The 23,345-nt window shown below is 39.9% G+C and overlaps 1 long non-coding RNA gene across 2 annotated transcripts; it reads right to left on the bottom strand.

Moving 5' to 3' along the window:
* LOC128816409 (uncharacterized) lies at positions 1-15,890 on the bottom strand. Of its 2 annotated transcripts, none has more exons than XR_008439897.1 (4): positions 15,773-15,890; positions 8,898-9,029; positions 1,756-1,881; positions 1-621 (listed from the first exon to the last, which is right to left on the bottom strand). It is a non-coding gene; the product is annotated as an uncharacterized LOC128816409 (long non-coding RNA). The 2 variants fall into 2 exon arrangements; XR_008439896.1 differs by lacking the exon at positions 15,773-15,890 and adding an exon at positions 15,097-15,168.
* Positions 15,891-23,345: the final 7,455 nt, after the last annotated feature.

Genomic DNA, 23,345 nt, shown 5'->3' with positions numbered 1-23,345 from the left:
AATAACTGTTATCAAAGGAAAATTGGAAAAACTCAAACACTATTTTTAGCTTTTCATACAAGTGGACATTTAATAAATGCAGCTTTAATGGATTCTGTTCACTGGCTTTTCCACTTAGTTCAGGATTTGGTAGGAGCATTCAAAACTCTTAGAATTTCACAGTTTTATCTTCCTATCTTGCAACAAAAAGCTAACTTTTCGGTTTTTTACTTTGTTATTATTAATAGCGTGGCTGGTTAATAAGATTAAATATTCCAAATGGCAAAATACTTGCATTTCTATTGGGAAAGCCCAAATTAAAAAAAAAAAAAAAAAAAAAAGGTAAATTTGGGGCATGAGCACTTACCAAATTTGTCCCAGCTGGAGCACCAATCCGAGCAGTCACATGAGCTGCAGCTCACTTTGTTTCCAAAGACTTGTCCTTATCCCTATCCAGAACTGGATGAGGAGGCATCCCAGCTATAAAACTACTGTAATATTCTGCAGCTTTGGGGGATTTAGTGATGTTGATTTCAGCTGTCCTTGGAGCTACAGCAAGATCCACATGGACCTGAGAGATTAAATAGTTCCAGGCATCCAAAGCAGCACATCCACTGTTTTGAGGGAGCAGCCATTTACCATCTGGGTATCAGATAATTTGGTTTATATTAGAGGTACCATCTTACTTCCATTTGAACTATAATAACTAAAATGGATGTTATAAAACTTCCTTTGCTACCCAAATCTAGGATTGCTTATTTTCATCTCTTTACTCTCATGGAGATTACTACTGAGGATGTCACATGCATATAGGTGCCCACAGTCATGAAAGTTACTGTGTTTAAATATCCCATTTTCCAGAAGTTTCTTGACAAGACTTCCCTGCAGTGTGATGCTGCTCTCAGTTGCAGAACACGCTGCAGCAGAGGTGTTCAGCAGTGCCTGGAGATGTCCATGGTTGTACTACCTATGGAATCAATATGAGCTCTTGTCCAGGAGCTGGAGGTGCAGCTCAGAGCTGCACCTCGGATCAGTGTTCTGTGTCTGGCCCAGAGGCAGCTGGGTGCTCACTCCTGGTGACTGTCCCCAGAGAGCCATGGATGCAGAGCCCTCTGGCTCAGCCTGGATCCCCTCTCTGGCAGTGCTTGGCCAGCCTGGCAGATGGTGACTGACTGAACACAGGGGACTGGAGCGCTGTCACCTGAAGTGTGCCCTTGGGGTAAGGCTGTGACACAGAGGAGCACTTCTCCATCACCCTGGCTGGGACAAGGGCAGCTCTGGGTTCTCTCTGGCCCTGTTTGCTCAGAGCCCATGTAAAAGGCAAATCCCAGTGCCCGGTGTTATCGCTGCCGGCAGGAGGTTCCTGCCCAGGGAACGCCGTTAACCCTTCAGCTGCCTCGCTCCGGTGCACTGTAACGGGACTGACATCCCACGGCCGTGCCAGCGTTCCAGTAAGGAAGTGTTACACAAATCAACAACTTTATCACAAGGTCCCACCTGTCTGGCAACACCCACGTGGGGAGTTGTTTTCTAACAATCAGAATCTGACCTATTTCCAGCTGGTTAAAAGAGTTCTTTAAATTCTCTCTGAATTTAAAGCGGGCTCTCCAAATTCCCGAGGCACTCCGTGTTATTCCCAGGGCAGTGGGTGAAAAGGGCATTTTCCACACCGACTTCCCTGATTCCCGTGTTGGTGTCACCCTGGGTGAGCATCTCTGGGGACTTGGAGAGGGAGCAAACGTGTCCCAAATAATCAGCAGGAACTGGGAGACAAACCTGAATTTCACGAAGCCTGACTTCAGTGGGAGTTTTGCCGAAACGAGGTCTGCTGGATTTAGCGCCGTTCTTCATCCTGACAGAACAAGCAGGAATTAAAGGGCCCATCATCAGATTTACAGCACACTGAAAATAAAAATAACAGTAATTAGCTAAAATAACGCCTTTCAGCCAACACAAATCAATGTTCCATTGGACATGCTCTAATTTATAACAAAAATGAAATGTTTGTGGAAGATTTTCTCAGCACAAACAATGAAATAACAAGTCTTGAGCAAAGTGGTTTGATTTTTAGTAGACATTTATGAGAGGCTGTTGCACAAATCCAGTGCTGAAATATTTAGAGTGTTTATCACTTGATTAAAACTGTATTCTTTACCTTGTATTTACATGCATTATTTATATTTATTATTAAAAAATGTATTTTTAGCCTTTTTTTGCCATTCCATTCTGCATAGTAATGGAAAAACTCAGTTTTTGCTAATTAGGATACACACATCCAGCATTTGTTGAAAGCCAGGAGCTGGAGATTTTTTCCTGCAAATGGATCTACTCAAGCCGATGTCTATTTTCCTGCTTCAGTCTCTTAATACACAATAGGATGTAATTTTTAAGCTTCTAAATTTTGCTGCAACTGCTCAAGTTCTAAACCCACTAATTTATACAATAAGTACTTAATTAAGTCTACTCTTGAAATAGGATAAAACCTGCACTTTTTGTTAATACCACGAAAAATGCAGTTGACAGGAATATGGAAAATGGGATCTTACCAGCTATCAAAGAGAAATTCCTTTCTCTCTCCCTACTTATTTTTCCTGGAATGGAATAGGAAATATGCTTTGCTCTTTGGGAGCAACAACAACAAAACCATAAAGATTTACATCACATACAAATAATGACCAAGTAAGGGAAATAATGAAGGAACCAATCTCCCAGTTTCTTTATACATTTTGCAACTGGTTCATAATTAAAAAAAAAAACTAAAAACCATTAAGATTCTCTGTAGTTAAAATTTTGGTGGGGGGGGGGAGATAATGTTTGGCTTTTTGAAACTGGATTATTCTTTTTTAAACAGCAGTTGAAACTCTAAGGTTATAAAGAATTAATAATTCAGCAGTTTACTTGGTTTACAATACCACAGCATTTTCTGGTGAGTAAACCAGGGTTTAGGCATTTCTTTGCAGTTATTATAGAAGTTTTAGAGCCATTAGTGAAGAATTACCAAGAGCAAAAAGGGCTGATTAATTACTTTGGGATTCTAAAAATGGAAACATTTAAAATTAAAATCACATTAAAATCATACATATTGCTTATCAACTGCTATTGAAATGAAGCAGTGTCCTAAAGCAGCTTTCTGTGGACTGCAGCATTAAAACCTTGGAGGTTTTATAAAGTATTTATAAAACACTGTCCCCATCTCCCTCGTTCTGTGCTTGGAGCCTGCCGTGTTTTTATAGCGCGTTAAAAAGCAAACAGAACTATCAGAGCACTGAAAGTCACCCACAGACAACCTGTTCCACGAGTATTTTACGTTGATGTTACATCTCCTGGCCCAAAGGCTTTCTCTCCTTGGTTTTCCCTTCACGTGGGCTCAGGGAGCAGCGAGGGAGGCAGTTCATGTTCCTGGGGCAGTGAGGGAAATTGGGCAGTGCCAGGAACTGGGCAGTGCCAGCATCACCCTGACATCAAATCTCCTCCAGAAAACATCTCCCACAGCTCCTAACCAGGCTCTGACAGCGAGGTGCAGCGTGGCTCGCTCACACTGGGCTCTTGCTGTGGTGTTACTGCTCCTTTTGTGGTTTTTATTTACTATGCTGCACTTCAGTATTCCTGGAGGAAATGCACCACTTTAAACTCTCATACCATGAAGGTTCTTTTCTGCTTCTTGGTTTAATTGAAGGGTGATCATAAAACACAAAGAGAGGGAAAGAGGGAACTCATACACTGGAAAAAGCACTATAAATATTTTCCTGAGGTCATGAACACAACCTTGTATCACTTCACCCAGTGTTGTGGAAAGAATTAGACAACCCTTTCATGAAATAACTAAATGGTGCTTACAATTCAAATTAACATGGCTTTTTCTTTAAAGAAAACATCCCATAATTCTTAATTCTGTTATCAAATTTATTTTCAACCTTTGAGGGGATTCACTTGCCAGTGACTTGGCAGTGTCAGACAAATGTTTGACTTTTATTCTGACACTTGTTGAAGAATTTGATTGAAACTATATATGTCTAGATAACACCCAACAAAGTGCCCCTCTTGCGTTTGTTTCGAGATATTTTTGGAAACAACAGAGGCGACCTTGGACAGAGCTGCTTTTCCAATTTAGGAATTCATTTGGTCTAAGAGAGTAAAATTATACTCTTTAATCCTTTCGTGTACCCACAAACAAGACAGTTTAATTTTGTGCTACTGCAGAACTGTTTTTCTGTACCTTATTGGTGGTGTTGATCTGTTTAGGATAAGAATTAGTTTGGGTAATCAACAGCTACTTTTGAATGTACATATAAATAGTCTCTGATGTATCACATGCCCCTTAAAAATACTGTGTAATCCAGAATCTCAGCAGCCCTTTATGTAACACCTTTGCTCCTCTAGAACACCAATAAAAGGTGTTTGCCTTTGTCTTTGCTTAGAAAAATGGGATTTCAAGGCAGAGCTCACAGAGACTTGATGTAAAATCTAAACGGGGATTGGGAAGGGGCTGGGAGGGGCTGACACCTGTCCCCTCCAGCACAAAGGGTGTTTGTCAGGCTCCCAGTGGAAAAGCCAAGGTCTGGAGCCAGGTTCTCTCTCCCCCAATTGTTCTCTCCCCACTTGGGTTTGCCAGCTGTGCAATCCTCTCTGCAAGGTTTTATTGCATCTAATCACTTAGGATGTGTTAAATAGTTTGCACTTAATTTTCTATACAATCAATATATTTTAATTCATTTGTATCACTCTGCTACAGACCTCCTGCACTCAGGGACAAAATGGGATTAGTTTGTGGCAATGATAATGCAGTTTCCCTGCTGGAGACAAAAGGAGATCTGACAGAGTAAATGTTCTTGTCATTTATCCTGTACAAGATTTACTCCCTTTAATTTTAATGCTGTCCAGTGTTACCTAATGATCAAATCCAAGGAATAACATGGAAACTAAATCTAGACATGCCAGTGGGATCTATGTGGGATAAGTGGCACATGCTTGGGAGTATATTGTTTATATTAATTTGACCACACTCCGTGTCAATGCACACTTTTATAGCTCTGTTACACTCTGACTCTGACTGATGGCTCAAGTTCTAACTCCAGAATATCCAGTTCCCTGATTTTATGGCATTGTCATGTAAAGTATTTGTGGACAGCTTAAGAGAAGTGACTCTGATCCTTTAAATCCGTGTGACTACCCTGGCACATCCACAAATCAGGTTAAAATGAACTATTTGGTGCTGCAACTCCCACCATGGAATCTCAAAATAATTGACAAAAAAATCATAGTAAATTCTGTTGGCCACGTAGCCAGATAAACAAGTTGCTGCATTAATGTTATTTTCTGGGTGAACAAACCCCACTCTGGAACTGAACAGAAGCAAAAGTAGGAATCCAGTTCCTGTCTCTGGGCTGTGGTCTCAGGGCATGCCCAGGATTCCCAACCTGATGTCCCTGTGGAAACCTCCTGAGGCTGATCCTGATTTTTGTTGTTCAGGCCCCCAAGCCCCCATCCAGCCCGAGGTTTGGATTGCTGGAACACAAAGGAATGACATCTCAAACGTCACCGAATTTCCCAGTGCACGACTCAGTGTCCTCACTTGGAGTATCCTCAGCTGACCCTGCCACTGCCTGGAAAGCAATTCAGGAGTGAAATCTCTGGACATTTGAGATGTGAGAATTCATTGAAAAGTGTAATGGAAAGGTCAGAAGAGACAAAAAATAAACAAATACGATACAGACAGATAAAGCCAATTCCTGAAGGAGCTTTTAATTACATTGCAACGAGGAATTTCAAACATAAAAAGCATCACAACTCCTTCATGGAGCTAATGGAGTCAACACAATGAAATGTGAGATTTTTCTCCTACCCTGAGATTTTTTTGTAATGCCAGAGAGATAAGATCAGGAGAAGCCCTGTGTACATGTGTGCACACAAGGTTGGGTCTCACTTAGAAACCAGAATACAACCTGGAATTTGTGTGATTGTTCTTTGTACATTTAATACTTTGTCCTGTAGCTGAAATATTAATTATATAACCTGACACTGAACTAACTGGGAATTCTATTTTTTCTTAGAGGAAATTAGAGGAAATGAAGCTATTTTTAATATTGTATTATATTATTGGAGTATTGTTCAATGTTGTCTTCAAAAATTGTAAAGATGCATGAATGTGAAAGAGCTGCCAGAGAAAAACTGGCTGGCTTGGAGCATGGTAAGGGATGGGAGAGTTTGGGTTTCTGGTTTATTGCCCCCAGGTAGCTCTGGACAAAGCTGCTGCTTCTGCTTGTCTGTCTCCTCCTCACTGTGCTGGAATTGGCTGGATTAGCCCTCAAATAGAAGAGCAGCAGATTTATCACTAAGCACTAAATCTTGCTTTTACATATGAGAACAACTCCAGGGTAACCTCAGTTAATGAATAACCCAGTCAATGGTGAAAGCTCCTATTTAGTCTGATAAATTTGGCCTTAAACAAAAACTTTTGTTGATACAAGCATATACAACAGGGGAATAAAAACATTTTCCCCCATGAGAAATTCAGTGTTGAGAGAAAGAAAGCTAATTAAATATTCATATAATTTCATGAAAAAAAAAGCAATGTTTAACAAATCCCCCACAACTTTAGAATACAAAGTCAAAATTTTCATGAGAAAAATTAGACTTTTTGAGGGGGGGAAATACCAAACCCAGGTTCTTTAGTCAATACAAAAAATTGAAACCAATTCAAAATGCTTTGATGGAGGTGTTCTCCTTTTACCATGTACAGCCTGTAATTGAGTAGTTCATTTGGAATCAGATGAACTCCTCATCACAGGCTCAGTATTATATCCCACAAGGAGAGACATGAATACTGGAGTTTCATAATAAAGGAAATTTCTTTGATACAGCAGCTGCATCAGAGCCAATTTCACCTGCAAACACACAGTGCTAATGCAATTTATCTTTATTTGAAACAATCCATATGGGTACGTCCAGTTTTTATAAAAGGGCATTCAACAGAGAGGTTTGCAATGTTGTGGCTTCCCTGGTGCATAAATATTGAATCCCCAAAAACACAACATTAGCTAATTAATTTGGGGGTGATTATTGGCTGGAGGAAAAGAACACATTAAGGCCCTAACACATGGGTTAGGCCTGCCCTCTCACTGCACACACTGTGGTTGCTCCCTGAATGTGGGTTTCCAGATTAATCCCAGCAATAATTCGCACCTGGAATCTAAAAGGAAGCCAAAATAAAAATTGGATGGAGCTTCTTAAGTTGCAGGGTGCTGCATCGACTGTGTGGAACTTCAGCCAAAGCTTCCTCAAAACAAGAATCCCTCCAGTAAAATGGTAGTGAGAGCTCCACTTTCAGCTGAAGTTGTTCCTTGGCACATACCAACACATTCCATGGAATAGTCAGGAAAACCCAAGAGAAGAGGTGGGACTGCCCTGCTCTCTGGCACCTCAGTCTAAACCAGCCTGGAATTATGGTGACAATGTTTTTTTCAGTGGTGCTGGCACAACTCTGTGAGGCTGCATGGTCAGGCTTATCACAGTCTCTTGGTGAAAGATGGTTATTAACTCAGTTGTTCAGTTTATGGCCACAAAACAACTGAGAGCACAACTCTAAGGGTGGAGAGCTGCAGGTGAGGAGCTGGGAGAAAGGGACATGAAGAACATGGGGCTGCAGGTTCCTAAACTATCCTCTCCCTCAAAGAAAACAACTTTTGCAGAGCTGCATCTCTGACTGCAGTCCCTGTTGTCCTCAATGTGTTTCAGGGACAGTATGAAGACAAATTAGAAGAGTAACAACTGTTTTATTAAAAAGCTCCCAAGCCAAGGTGAAATCTTCCCTTCATCAAAACCTGCTCCCCTAATGGATGTTGAGTGATCAAAAAATTAAACAGCAGAAAACAAGACAGAATTTTATCACTTAAGAAATGCCTACCAGGCAATCAGTGCTGGGAAGGCAGGAAATTAATACTCATAACTTCTGGTTACTCTGGCAGCAGGGTCGTGCTCCTCTCCTCTGTGTGAGTCTCAGAAAATGAAATACCAAGATACAGAATGATCACCTGGGCTTTTGATTTTCCAGGGAATGTTTTTTCCTGCATCAACTCATTGTCCTCTCCTCTGAGAACGTATGCATCTGTTAAAGTGGAACATATAGTTCTGGAAATGTGTCGCCTACACGATGGATAAATCAGACTGAGCCTCTTTCCTGATGTAATGTCTTGGACAGATCCCTCTTGAGCTCCTCCACAGGAATTTGGAACAAACAAAGGGAAATCAGACTGCCCTAATTAGTGCACCCCATCATTTACAGTGACTTCATGACTTTTATTTAATGCCACAATAAATTCCAGACACACTGTACATGTCCTGTGTATTGATAGGTAATATGAGGTAAAATACAAGAACAGGGAGATTTTAAAAATGCTTATGCAAGAAACCGTGGAAAACATCAAAATACTGCAATCCAGTTGTGGGTTATTATGTAATTCAAGTAGATAATATTTTTCAATCTCTTAAGCAATGAAAATTTAAAATATGCAATAAACCCTACATTGCCATGTGTCTTGTTTATGGTCAGTTTAAGGATTGCAGACTGTGCCAGTCTGGTATGGGCTTTGCCTTTGCCAAATTGAGAGAGAAGTTGTAAAGGAAACATTCCAAACAGTATTTTTTCTGAGTAAATGCTTTCATCCTGAGCTTTATTAAAAACACACATAACTAATGCAAATGTAACAATAACATACCTCATTGCCAGCAGTTGTGCAATATCATGAAGATATGCACAAAAACGCCATATAAAATCAAGATGTCTGCTTACAGGAATTGTTAGACTCTCCTTAAGATTAAAAGGATGACAGTTTCTAGGGGAATCATTCACTCCTGCTCTCAGTATAACCCCTGTGCACTGGATGAACTAACCTCTTTTGAGTCAATCAAGTCACACCTACCTGGGATAAAAGAGTCCGACCCAAATAATCCATAATTAGATCCTCAGCTGCCAACACTATCAATCTCCTGAGGCCTGGGGTGGCCTGAGCTGCCCTCGTTCCCCAGCTGCATTTCAGGGAACAGGATTCATTCTTGAAAGAAAAGATAAATTTTTTCAGGCACGTGGAATACTAAATTAATGTTGTTGGACATTCATTGTCTTGAAGTATCTTAATTTGTTGCCATTAACATATAATCAGGCACCAGATGGTGACCTTGCCAAGCAGAACAGCAATTATGTTCTTGCTTATGGAACTGGGGGCTGCTTGCTGCCTTTTATTACACCTTGAAGGGAAATTCAGAGGCTGTTCAAACAGATTTAAGATCTTCATATCAGGTTCAATCTGCCAAAATCACTACCCAAAAGTTCAGCTGCCCACACCCTGTAGACAAATTCATTTTTAGAAAGCCAAAAAAACTGGATCAATACTAAAGTTATAAAATTAATTTCCCCATTATTCTCATATATTGGGTGTTTAATATCTCTTACTTTTCAAGAACATTATGTTCTTGGGATAATTCAAATTGATACTCTCTGGTTCCAGCACTATTTTGTCAGTGGTCATTACATAAATAAAGTGGTTAGATGTGGCTTTGAAATTCCACAATGATATCACTTAAAACAAAAATAAATATTTCCCTTTTAGCAGCTTATGATGTAATTAAATGAAAAATGTTGCATGCAAAGATTTTCATTTTATATAGAATCCCTTGTTCACAGCACAGCCCTTATGACACTTAAATCTGTTTGAAAAGGAAAATCTTATTGGTATCAGGTACAAATAAAACTCATTCCTTTCCAAAACCATCTGGATTAAATCCTTTCAAGCACTAACACACCGAGGCACACAGAATCCTTCCAAAGGATCAGAAGGCCCTCACACAAACTGCAGGGATTTTTTTCCTCATTTCTATGGCATATGTTTTATCAGAAATCACAGTTAAAAGAAATTTCATGCTCAAAATGGAAATCTTTTCTCACATGTACCGCAGCCAGAAATTCCTGTGATGGCAGAATTAAATTTGGCGTTGTTCTCAAATGGTAAGGAAGCTACAATATGGAACAATTACCTTTTTTTTTATTCCTAACTACAGAAATTGTTACTTTCTCTGAACATTTATAATCATCTTAAAGACTCATCAGTAGCTGTCAAAGAAGTCCATTGTCTCTGCCCAGAATTTCTTTTGAATTTTTTAGAGGAATTTGCATATGTGCTGATCTAGAAGAAATAATTAATCCCTTTTTTTAAAATGTAAAATGCAATGAGTGCAGCAGATGGGAAGTGATATTCACTTACAAATACATGTAAGCAGCATCTAATCTCAGCTGAGATTGTTTTGCCACAACACAGAAAGGTGGACTGCTACCAGGGGTCCACACCAAGCACATAAATTAAATTCCAGACTGGTCAGACTGGAAAGAGAACAATTTTGGTGATTTCAGTGTCTATCTTCTGCCAATATTTTTATTTTCTTTCTCTAAAATACCCCTAGAGGAAAAAATCTCACTGCATGTTTCTTTCTGTTGAGTCATTTGGTTTGTTTATGAATCCTATGTAGAGGTGCAGTTTTCCAAAACGCCTCCTGCATGCAGAATAACTCCCCTCTGAACAGACTCTCTACCTGAGCATCAGGGAAACAAATAAACTTGTAGCTGAGGACATTTCAAGGACAAGGAAAATTACTGTTGAGAGGAGAATTATCTGATTTGGTTCGTGTTTATTTTTACTTATCTCCAGCAATCTGCTGTCCAACAGAAGATGCTTATTTGTAGAGGAGAAAACTGTCTCCTTTTTGGACTGATGCCCAACTGGAGCAATGGTGCCACTAAGGACAAGAAGTACACCCTGAGCATGGATTAACTCATGTAACAGTGACCAGTGTTAGAGAAGCAATGGTTTGTGTCATATATGTCAACCAGTTAAGGATAAATTCTTCATTTCTTCCCATCTAGGCTAAGTCTGCCTTCCACCCAGGAGGTGCAAATTCCCAAGTAAAATATTCTACATGTGAAATTTTAGAATTAATTATTCCCAAAGAACTTGTGTGAGGAAGCTCTAGGGTACAGCTCTGTTAATTTATTTTACACATGCTTGCTGCCAAGTTAGGGGGTTTTACAATTTCACAAGAAGTCTTCCTCTGAGGAACTGCTTAGAAAAATTTGTTCAATCCTGCTGTCCTGTGATGAAGGAACAACTCCAGGTTACTAGCTGAAGTAAGCCTGACTGCAGCAGCCTGGTGGGTTAAGAAGGCTAAGAAGCAGAAAAGACCTGTTAAATTTTTTGCTGCAACTGAATCACTAAGAAAAGTGAAAAAGGGAAAAAATTAGGGCTAAGCCTTTCCATCTGCTTAAGGTTCAACCCTTATTTTTAGTTTATTTCTCATGCAGGGACTTTGTCTTGCAAACTCTTTCATGCGAGGCATTAACTAAGGCTGAGTTACTGGTGTGCCAGTGATGGTATCCAGTAGTTACTGAATATAAACCTGGGTGTTTGTGTGCTCTGAGGCTCTGCCTCAGTAATATCTTTAAATATAATAGTCTCTGCCTGTTGGCTTGTTTTCTCATAGGGAGGGTGACAGAACATTTTGTGTTCTCTTATCTTCAATAGCAATGAAACAGGAGGAGCTCCACAATGCGAAACCAAATCTACTGCTATTAATACAACATCCCAGCCACAGAGAAGAGATTTGTTTATTTACCAAAGCTAGAGATGCCTCTCTCTGACCTTTCTTGTGCTTGTGTGCTTTAGCTGGGAATAGATTCCTCAGAACTGGGTGCTCTTTTAAAAATATACAGTAAAAAACATACACACAACACCCCCAAAACAGAGCCCAGGCTGCAGCCCAAATTGCATGAAGTGACACACAGCTTTGGGTAGTTAGAATCAGTCTAACTAGGGCACAGTCCATATTCAGTTTTGATTCCTCTGCTAGAGCACGGAGATCAGTCAGCTCTCCAAAGCCCACTCGCCTTCCTCGCTGCCACTCAGCGACACGTTCTGACTATAACCATACATGGGCCCATTTTCTGTCTGAGGCCCAACAGCTCCCTGCAGCCCAAGAAACCTGCCAGGAGGGATCTTCTCATTCTCTGCATAATTAAAAAGTGCTTCACACTGGAAGGTACTTGGTTTAAAAAAAAACCCAAACAAACCAAAGATTCTTTTCCTGGAATTCGCCCTGCTTTACCTGAGCTTTAAACCAGCGAGAATCATCACATACACAAATCAAACATTTTTAAAACTATCTTTTTCACAGTTGGTTGTGTTTAGTGACCGCCTGGACAACTTAAAATAGTATCTGGAAGAGTTAAATCTTGCATTAGCATTAGGGATTCAACCTGGTTTAACCTCACAGATTCAGGATTTTTTTGTTAAGCTGGTGCATCTCTGGTATAGCAAGAGCCTGGAGTTCTCCACAGCTCCCTTTGGTGATCCTTGCTGGACAGCCTTGCGCTGAAGTTCCTCAGCTTTCTGCTCCTCAGAGGCAGCAGCCCTGCACCACAGCTAGCAAAAAGGAGTGTGGGTTGGATCCTCAGCCCCCGAGTTCTCCAGCTCAGCACATTAATTCAACTTACCCCTAATTTTGGTACCTGCTCCATGATTGGTATTTTCATCTAAGCAGACTAATAATGACTTACAAAAGCAGATCTGGGAGTAGGAACAGGAAACAAGGGAAGGAACTGGACCTACATGTCCTGATTCTAAAGTAATAAGCATTAAACCATTTATAAAGGGAAACAGCAGTTATGCCATGTCCTCCTCCAAGAGTTACGACAGAAGGCAGCACCCAGGCCCATGGTTTGACAGTGTCAATCACCTGTAGAATTAGAAGAGGCAAGAGTCCAAAACATGGACTGTCTTTTCTCTGTAACCACTGGGCAAAATTATCTATAAATAAAATTTTCCAAATATTATTCTTAACCATAGTCTGGAAGGCCAAAAACCTGTCTTTCATTACTCCAGAAACTACTTCACACTTCTGAAGGAACTGGTTTAGGAGTGATGCATCCCCTCATGCTCTGACCAACTTCACACTTCATTTTTTATTCAAATCTAAGTAACAGGCTTTGGGGACCTTGTCTGTATTCCTTCCTACTCAAGTCTGTTCCATCTGCCTGATCCCTTTGGTGACTTTATAATACTTCTTTTGTGTCACCACAACTCCTGCTGCCTCCCAGTCAAACTTCCCACACCGATCTGCACTCCCTGCTTTTGCATCTTCACTGTCTGCATCTGCAAGCACACGAATAAGGAAGGGCTTGTTTGTGTGCACCAAATATACTATGACCACTTTTACAATTCAGGTTCAGGCAGAGAACTCTGCACACACAGCAAAGCTCTTCCCCATGGAAAAAATGCAAAAAAGCAGGAATTAGGGGAAAGTTCTGTGAGGAACCTGTGGGAAGGGGTCCCTCACCCTGCCTGATTCACAGCTGGGGCTTCTCCCTGGCAGCTGAGACTGGTGATGTGAGAGGTTAGGCAAGAGTGGGAGCAGATTCCTGTGGGGCTTCACCAGCCAAATTCCTATCTAGCAAAAGGTTGCTACAGCAACTCTGAGCCTCCTGAGATACAGAAATTATTGTAATGGTTGCTGAAATGCCTCCCCACTGCTCTGAGACAGGATAGGAAAATCCTTCCCTTTGATACAGAATGGTTGCCCACTGCCACAGTTCACATCAGCTCTCTACAAGCACCAGGTTTCCTGAACATGCCAGGAGCTCATCGCTACTTTTCCCTTTCTCTCATTTTCATGCAAACAGAAATAATAAACCTAAACATCAGACAACAAGAACTACAGTTCCAACACCTTTTTTTTTTCCCATGGAGATCATAAGAGAAAAAACAAATCATGTGGCAGAAGTTAATATACTGCTGAGTGGGATGAACAGAATTTAGAAACCTGTACAAAGCCAAAATATATAATTTCCAGAGTAAAGTTTGTGGTTTTCAAAAACCACATAGATAGAAAAAAGCATAAACAAACCAAAGCAGGACAATACCCCTCAGAACTTCTCAATGACTCAATGTCAGCAGGTTTTTGGCTGCCCCCAGCCTGTGCTTATTTTCCTCTGGCATCTGTCCTGCTCACAGGTCGTTCAGTCCACTGGACTATGTAATAAATACCAGACAGAGATGATGCTTTAGACAGAACAGGAACACTTGTGACTGAAACAGGTCCTGAATCTAGAATGCGGTGGCCTGAGGACAATGGGGACACAGAAACAGCAAGTGGTGTACACTGTAAGTGGAAAAATTTTCACAGAACTTCTCCCACTTCCCTCCTTTTCACTTTTCAGCAACCCAGTTTGGTCTAGAAGCCAAAAATGCAAACAGTAGAATTGCTGATCTGAAGAAGTACCTGTGCATACCTGAAGTAACTAGATGACATTTAAAATTATTTATTTAAAAACAGGAGTCATAACTTTTGTACAGACACCCAGTTTTAACCTGAGCATTACATTTTGGCCACTACAAAAAAGACTAAATTTCTCTGGGTATAAATCCAGTCAAATCCATGCAGTTACCTCCTGTTTGAATTTGGCCCAACATGCCTAAAAACCCCTTTGGGATGGTTCAATTCCAAGCATTGCACTAATCCAATCTCCTGCAGCTGCTGAATGCTGTGATATTTGGTGTCAGCACACGGCATCTGAGACTTTTTGACACAATCTTGGTGTCATTAATAGAGTATTTAATTGCTTTTTCACTTTTCACCAGGTCTGTGAGCTTTTGGATTCACACTGAAAAGCTTCAGAACAAACCCTTCTTTCAGTGTGACAAAATATCTTGCTCAAGTCAGAGAAAATTTTTCTTTCTTACTTCTCTCAGTTTAGTGTCTACTGTGAAGATGATTTTCAGAGATCAAGAAAAGCATATAATGTTTAAAACAAAACATTTGTTAACTAAGGATTTCCTGGATATTTCTGCTTTCTTATTTATACTACGTCCTGGACCTTGTGAAATCACTGTTTAACTTTCAGTATTATTTATGGAAGCAAGCCTGTTGCTGTTTCCAGATCTCACAGAGAACTTTCAGTTTGCAGTTTCAGTACCAGGTGTATAGTCCTGGTTTAAATTAATCAACTAAAAAAGCCATATAAAATAAGTATTTAACCCTCTCACACCAGGAACCTTCACAGCTAGGATGTTTTTCTACCTCTAAGCTCTCTCGTTGGAGTCAGGCTCCTGAGTCTTCAACCTTCCTCTTCCATGACAATTTGGAATTTGGGAATGGACAGCCTTTTCAGAGCAGCAGAGGTAAGCACTAATTCTGGGGTTTTTCTGTAGTGCACAGAGAGAGATTTGAAATATTGCCCCTTTGGTTATACATACAAAATACCAAAGCATGGAAAGAGATTCTAGGAAATGAACAAATTTTATGAGGCTTTGCATGCTGTCACTATTGATCAAAACTCTTCAATCCACAGCAGAAAGAGGCAGACAAGGCATAATGATTCAGAGCACTGGATGTGTGATAAATCATTATCAACTTCTGTGCTGTCAGTGTGACTACTCTGACTTAACAGCCAGGAGGGAAAAAATCAGCTTCAAGTGGGACCCTCCTGAGCACATGGCCCTGGATTTGCAGGCTGTAGCACTATGTGCTGTCCCTCACAGCTGCACAAATTGAGTGCAAAGAGATTTAAAATGTGAGCAAATCAGAAATCAACGTTTTACATTCATTTGCATGGGTAGAAGTGACTGTGCATACAGGAAGTTCACGTGGCTGCTCCAAGCCAGGCTGGAAATGGTTGCACAATAAGGACTACAATGAAAATGATGACAGCAATAATAAGTAACTAATTTAAAACTCTGCTCAGGTGCTGCCTTACCTTGCAGTCCTCTTGCTGACACTTGTAGTTTTGTGTTACATAACACAGGATCACTGCTCAGGCTCCAGCACCACACCAGCATTGGGGAAATCCACTCAGGAGGCTCCTGGGATGACACACAGATGTTGCAGTCTGATGATAGTAGAAGAATGGAATATTGTTGTTTTCCAATGTTGTTTTTCTTTTAAACCTGGGGAAATGCGTCCCTAAGTCTTTATTTAAAAGAGAAAATATTAGGACTTCAAAATCAAGCACGCAGTGAAATTAGAAGATTTCAGTGTTAGAAAAATAAGCCAGGAATCTTGTAATTAAAGATGCCTTCAGGGCATATGCATGGAAAGGCAACCTTTATTCTGGCATTTTCTAACTTCAGTGTACTTGCAAATTATGCATATTTTGGCAAAGATTTTGTATCTGTAAAATGTATATATTATATATAGAACTGAATTAATCTCTGATATATTTTGCCTCATAAATACAGTTTCCTGTTTCCATGCTAGAATCTACAGCATTAACATATTCACATGCCAGTTGCTGGATTTATTCTTGATAATCCAAAGGCTGTGACTGGATGTGCTCAGCCTCTCCAAATTTCAGTCTTATCTAGCATTTTTAGTGAGTCACTCAGATAAATTATCTGAATGTCCTGGTAAAGTGACTTCTCTTGTCCAGGGGCTCTGGAGAGCTCCAATTTTTTTCCCCCCACATCTGACACACAATTATGGGTTTAAATGCTAAGACTAATGAATAGAATTTTTCTTCTTTTTCACTGATTTAATTTTTGAGAATGTGTAATGTTGTACCAAGAATTTCTAAATAAAAGTAGTTTTAAAAACACTATGTTAGCAAGAGCATGGCAAATTTATTTCGGTGTGCAACAAGCCACATAAAGAAAAAGCAACACAATTAATCTGAAAATAATCTTCCTGTGGAATTGGAAAAATGAAAGAAAGGCTGGAGAAGGAGAGACACACTAATTCATTTTCTTGCAAATCATATAAGAATGTGACATATTCATTTGTACTTGAACAGAGTATTTCATTCTCCAGGGAAAAAAAAAAGTTTTCTATATTTTTGCCCCATAAATTAAATAAATGACCTAACAAATTATAAAAGAAAAAAAGAATATATTTAACTTTTATTGCACTCAAATATTGAATCATACACATGGCTCATTTTCATTCATGTCTTCTTTCTGCAATATAAATGTTCTGCAAAAGCATCAAAACTGCTCTTTGCTGCTGCCTTCAAGTGGAAGTTTCTCTGTGTATTATGCAAACATTTGAGTCCCATTTAATTCAGTGAAAACTGAGGCACACAGAGTCAGGCACTGAGGCCTCTGTTGGACCCAGGAGCCGAGCACAGAGCCGTCAGTATTGCACCTGCACACCCATGCCATGGCCTCTTCCCTCTTTCCTGCCTGGGGACATTTTTGGGGACAAAAAGGCAGGCAGAGCACCGAGCACCCTCTGACAGGCTCAGAGAAGTGCTGTGCCCACTGGAAACACCCCAGATGCCAAGAACACCAACCACGTTGGGATCAGGAAATCCTGACTGCCTCCAGGGAGGGGTTAATGAAGGATAAGTGTGTACATTTGCTGTTTGGTGCTCAAATAGCACTTCCTTATGACAGCATGCATTACTTAATCTGCAAAGGTCAGTGGATTGCTCTTTAGTTCCTTCCAAATGCCTGTGCAATGAACTTTGTCATTTTTCATACACATTTCTCAGCAAAGAACTGGTGGTACAGGTTTGAGGCTTAAAATGCCTCTTCTGCTGCAAACACCTCTCACTGCACTGTATTTCCACATCCCCCTACAGCTTTAGAACTGTCAGAGTCACTAAGCAGAGACTCCCCTGTAGCCTCACTCTCAATTTCCACAGAACCTTGCACAAGCTAAACAATAAGAAGTACAATTTCCTTTTAATCCTCTTGCAATATAAATGATCAGCCAAAGTATTGAACATGCAACTCAAGGGCAAAGAGATGTAGGAAAATGGAGATAATGTTATCAACCTGCAGTGTGGCTGTGGTTAACATCAGCTTGGAGGAGCAACTTACTCTGCATTAGATCACTTCAAAAAAGAGGTGGAAATATTGCAGGTCAACAGCTTGTCCAAACTGCATAAATGCCCAGAGAATGGTATGAATGAGCACAGCCCTAATCCTGGGAGCTAAAGCACACAGCTGCTGCTCCCCTTTCCCCATGTGGTGCTCCACTGGAACCAGGCATGCTGCTGTGGATACCCAGACCCCAGGTTTGGGATATATTCTGACCCAGTGTGGATGGTTGGAATAGCACTGGAAATCTCCATGCAGCACCAGGACAGCGGGGTTTAACTTAGCAGGTAGTGGAATGCACAAGCACAGCACAGAGACAAGACTGGGGAATTAGGCTGCTGGCAAGTAGCAGCTGAAAGCTGATTGAGCACAACAGATTGGGCTTTCAGACTGGACAGATAGGCAGCAGCTATTTAAATGGAGTATTAACAGTTTTGCTCTTAATTATTTCCAAACCTTCCAGCTAATGCAAACTCAGCACGGCACGTATTTTGGCCTCAATTAATTATTTGTTGTTTCTGTGTGAATACAGCTAAAAGAAGGCTGAGTGGTTTGTTGAGAATTTTTGCCCCTTTAAAATAATTCTCTTAAGTGCTTGGCTTACTTCTGCAAGCAGCTGTCATGTAAGTAACTGAATCTATGCCTCACAAAAATGGTCACTTTCTCCATTTCAAGTGGAATTTCTTTCTGAAATGACACTGCCCTGCAAGCCAACAAATGGTCACCATTCTGCCAAGTGGCAGGTGGAAGGCCATGAAACTCCAGAGCTAAATGTGGAAACTCTACGCCTTCAGAAAAGGGAGATTCCTGTCTTGCCTATCTTGCATCTTACTTTTTAGTCTGGGAGGAGGTGACATTGAGGCATTTCTATGTCTGGAACAGCTTTTTCTAGAATTTTCTGGAAGTATTTATTAGGAAATTTTCTCCCAGATCCGCGCATAGTCATGTGAAAGTCACAACAGCTGGTTTACTCATCAAAGAATAAACAATTACTAATAAAAATGTCAAACCCCTCCTAAACATCTCTGAAATAAGGAAATTATCTTCCTAAATATGTTTGAACAGACTGCTTTAATGCATCTATTTCCAAAAGAAGTCTGGTTTTATATCTATACTTTCTATATATCCTCCTTAATACACATTTTGAATAAAATACCTGAGATCTCTCATCAATACTAATCCAATATGGATCCAGACACACAATAGCACTTGTGACAGATAGGACAGAATGTCCTACATGACATTTATTCAGCTTGTGAGAGGACAGACATATAAAGCTTATGGCAGCATAAAGTAAAAAAGGTTCATGGAGCCAACACATGGTCCAGTGTACAGAGAGTGACTGACACAAAGCCAACCCATCCCAAAATCTGACACATATTTTCATTGTCATGGTGAATTTATAGCCTGAGATTTTTATAGTCTTTTCCTCAAAAATCAAACAAAAAACCCCAAAACAAACAAACAAACAAACAAACCCCAAAAACAAAACCAAAAATTACCCAACCCAAAGCCCCCTTCAATTTCTGCTTTTTATTTCATTGCACTTAGGAGAAGGAGAATGTTCTCTCATCGAATTGATGTGAGAATGAGTTTAACTGAGCCTCTTTCCTAATCAGAATAATTGAATTGATGCTTCTTTGAGCCAAAACAGTAAAAAAAAAAATAAACTACTGGTACTACTTTGGTGTATAATAGCTTTCAGGCCTCTTGTTTGGATGATTCAGAAGGAATCAAAATGTACAGAAAGAGTAACAAAACTCAGTCTTGTGTCAGCCAGGATCAAACAAAAGGACTAACTGGCAAGTCATGGTTTCCAGTGGCAACCACAGTTTTTCAAGCCAAGATTGTTAATGGATAGGATATTAGGGGTTTCATTAAAAAAAAAAAATGGACATCACATTTAGTAGGAGTTGAGATGAGCTGCATACATCCCATGCCACATGGAAAGACATCTCTTTCCCATCAGCCAAAATGTCTGTACAGAAAGAAACATAAAAGCAACAGAAGCTGTTCATGGCTGCAGCACATCCAGCATAAAATGGCTATAAAATGCCCCAAATTCTAGTATTTTGAGGCCTTAACAGGTATCACAAAACCACCCAAAAATTGTCTCAACACATCAAAATACCGAATGCTCCAAGTTTTCTTATGGAAGATGAGCATCCCCAGGCTTTGAAGGAATACCTGCCAGATTCCCACAGCTTGGTGATTGGACATTTTTTTTCCCAAGTGGTGCTTGCCTTTAAAAGTCACTTTAATCAGAGGAGATCTCCCAGATTTGCAGAGCACCAGGGAATTCTGCAGAGCAAATATGAATTAGCAAATCCACTTATCCCTTCCCGCAGTTGTCATAAACAGGTGCTGCGTGAACACAGGCCAGAAACAATTCATGTCTTCACCATTCTCAATGAGATTTTCATTTGTCTTTCTTCTTAGCTTTTTTCTGTGACATTTGAAATGAGCAGACTCTTGTATCTGCAAGGTTATAAAGTTCACATTTGGGGATGGTACATGAACTCTACACATTGCCCCGAGGCCCAGGCCTGAAGGAATTGCAAGTGTGCAGAGATGGAATATGCAAAGACAGGAATAGGAGGTGGTTTAACCCAGCAGGCAGCCAAACACCACCCAGCCCCTCACTCACTCCACTCTAGCAGATACTGGCAGGAAAATTAACTCTGTCCCAGGCAACACCAGGACACAGGAGCACGGTGACACTGCTCACTGTGAGAAGGAAAGTGCATTTTTGGACTGGGGAGGCAGAGGTGCATGGAAAATGATGTGATTTGGAACAACAGTGCTTCTCCCTCCCTTTGCACGGGTACAAAGAGCTCCAGAAGGGTTGTTCCAGTTCAGTGCTGCCACAACTCCCCATGTGAAGGCAGCACCAGCCAGGAGTGGAGTAGCAAGAATGCTGGTTGTGTTCTTTCAGTGCTGCAAGATTTCTGGCTGCCACACCTAAATTATTCCTGGAGTACCTGGTGCTCCTCCTCCCCCTCCTGCACGGCTGACGGAAGCTACAACGTGGCCCTCATTTTGCAGCAAGTCTCAACAAGAGCAGTAAACAGTCCGCAGCATTCCTGGCACACAGAGCAGACGGGAGCAAGAACTGGCTTTAGCAGTTGCCATCCACAAGAGACAGAGTATATTTTCCAGTTAGGAATTCTGGATAAAAGCTATGAGCCCTGGATAAACAGTTTGTACTGCACCTTCCATTTCAGCTATAGATTCTAGAATTTGCAGTCAGATATGGCAGGACAATGTCTGATAATGCTTTTGCTTTCTCTTTCAATCCAAGCTTCTTTTCACTACTCCATTGAAGGCAACTTTATACAAATGTGTTCAAAAAGCACAGTGTGGTGCTGCATGTTCTTCACATTTCCAGCAAGAAAATTAGATTATTTAATTTTTCATTTTATTTAATCATCTTCTGATATATTTATCTCTATAAATTTATATGTATTCATTTATCACTATATAGTAACTGAATTTTGATACTAAATGCCATTTGTAGGGCAGAGACAAGAAGTGCTTACCCACATGAACCAGTGTTAGAATTAGAACTGCATTTCTTAACATTTTAATGCATTATTGGTTAAGAAAAAAGTCAGAATCTTCATCTACTATGCACTTGGATTCTAAACATCATTTTGCCCAGTTCAAAGATTCTGTATTATGTCTCCAGCTGGCTTTTTCTCAGAGCTATACAGCTGGAGCACAAAAGTGTTCTGAAATGTCCCAACTGAATTTCAAATGAATATCAGAAATAGGCAAGGATATACATGATACATGCAGAATATGTGTCTAGGGAAATCACAGAAGATCTAGTTTCCACTAGTTGGTTATACATAAATTATTTAGGCAGTAAGCCTGTTGATTAGCTGGAGGCAAAGATATCTATTTTAGGTGTACTTATGGTCAGGATTAACTCATGAAACTTGGATGGCATCTCCCATAAAATGGCTAAAATCGTTTCAGCAACCTCATGCAAAAATTAGATAGTCTCTTTTTTATCACTTTTTATATTTTTAAAAATTATTTTTTACTTTTCCTTAACAAATAGGACACGATTTTTGAAAATCATGTGATAAATGTCTTACAAAACTACACTAGAAACTATTTAGGGTGACAGGAGAAGAAAGAGGACTGGGAGCCAGGAGACCATTTCTATTTCTAGTTCTGCCATAGACTGTGTGACTGTGACTTTGAACCTCAGCTCTCGTTTTTGTGAAATGGGGATGACAATCTTGTTCCCTCAAGGATATTTTATAACATAATTTTAATTTCTTTAAGGTTTATAAAATGCTTGAGACCCTTGATTAGAAGCTGCAAATGCAAATAATTAATCAAGTAACAGCAAACAGTATCAGCACTACTATTATTATTGTAAATAATAAGAATATGTGTTAATGTTATTAATATCAAATTATAAGCTCACTAGCATTGTTCTGACAAAAAACCCAACCTGCACAGTGCAGGAAAATCACTGTAGCTCACTTCTAGGAACAAGAATGCTGCCAGCAGAGTTTCAATATGAGACTAGAAAAGACTTCTTTAAGTTCTCCATCTGAGCAATTGTAGGTGGTAAAAATGAATATATTTTCAATAATGCTCTGTGACATGGGAGCAGAAACAGCTTTAAGAGCTTAACAGTATTTTTAAAATATGACTCAGGGGAGGTTTTCTTTTTCTAACAGAACTGGGGGGGAAAAAAACACCCAGGAGTTAAACAATCTTTTAGAAACTCAAAACCTTGAAATAGAACAAGAATTGTAGGTCAGGATAATTTGAGTTCACATGCAACATCATTGACATATAATAAATCTATGCATAAAAAAGCAGATGTCTTATATTGGAAGCATTGAGTTCTGGCAGATAAACTGTAAGAATTTCTGTTCTGTGAGCGATCAAAACCTACCACAGGTAATTTGGGAGCTTAAACCCCTTTGAAAACCTGTCATTTCTGTAAAATACCTAGATAGATTGTATTAAGTGGTAGAAATGAGGTGAGGAAATGGAAGCATAGGAGATCAATATAACATTTATTCCACTAAAGAAAAACATGTTCAGGTTTGGTTAGAGTCACATTAATAGAGGATGAAGGCAGTCCAGCAGGTTTTTTTCCTCCTGAATAGCCCGTGTTAGGAAGCATTTGTGAAAACCTTAGAAAGGTAGGGAAAGGTGACAGACACACTGTACCCACTAATCTTACCACAAAAATATTGCCTTTTAAAAAACAAAACCCATGTGGATTGTGGGTTACACAGATTTCTGAGGGTTCAGACTAGAAGACTTTAACTGGTAAACCAAAAAGAGTATTTGGTTTCAATCCCTCATTTTGTCTTATTTCATGACAGAGAGAAAAAAATTACCTCAAAAGAATTTTATATTAAAGAGAATTTTGGAAATTCTATTTAATATACCCCTAACCAATACAGGAGATGGTTTAACAGCATACAAGAATTTTATCAGTGTCTGAAAACTGAAGTGTGCTACTTCACTGTATTA

This window comes from Vidua macroura, chromosome 18, assembly GCF_024509145.1.
Source record: "Vidua macroura isolate BioBank_ID:100142 chromosome 18, ASM2450914v1, whole genome shotgun sequence".
NCBI classification, from domain to species: domain Eukaryota; kingdom Metazoa; phylum Chordata; class Aves; order Passeriformes; family Viduidae; genus Vidua; species Vidua macroura.
Note: the sequence above shows the minus strand (reverse complement) of the source record. Positions and strands in the feature narration are given on the sequence as shown.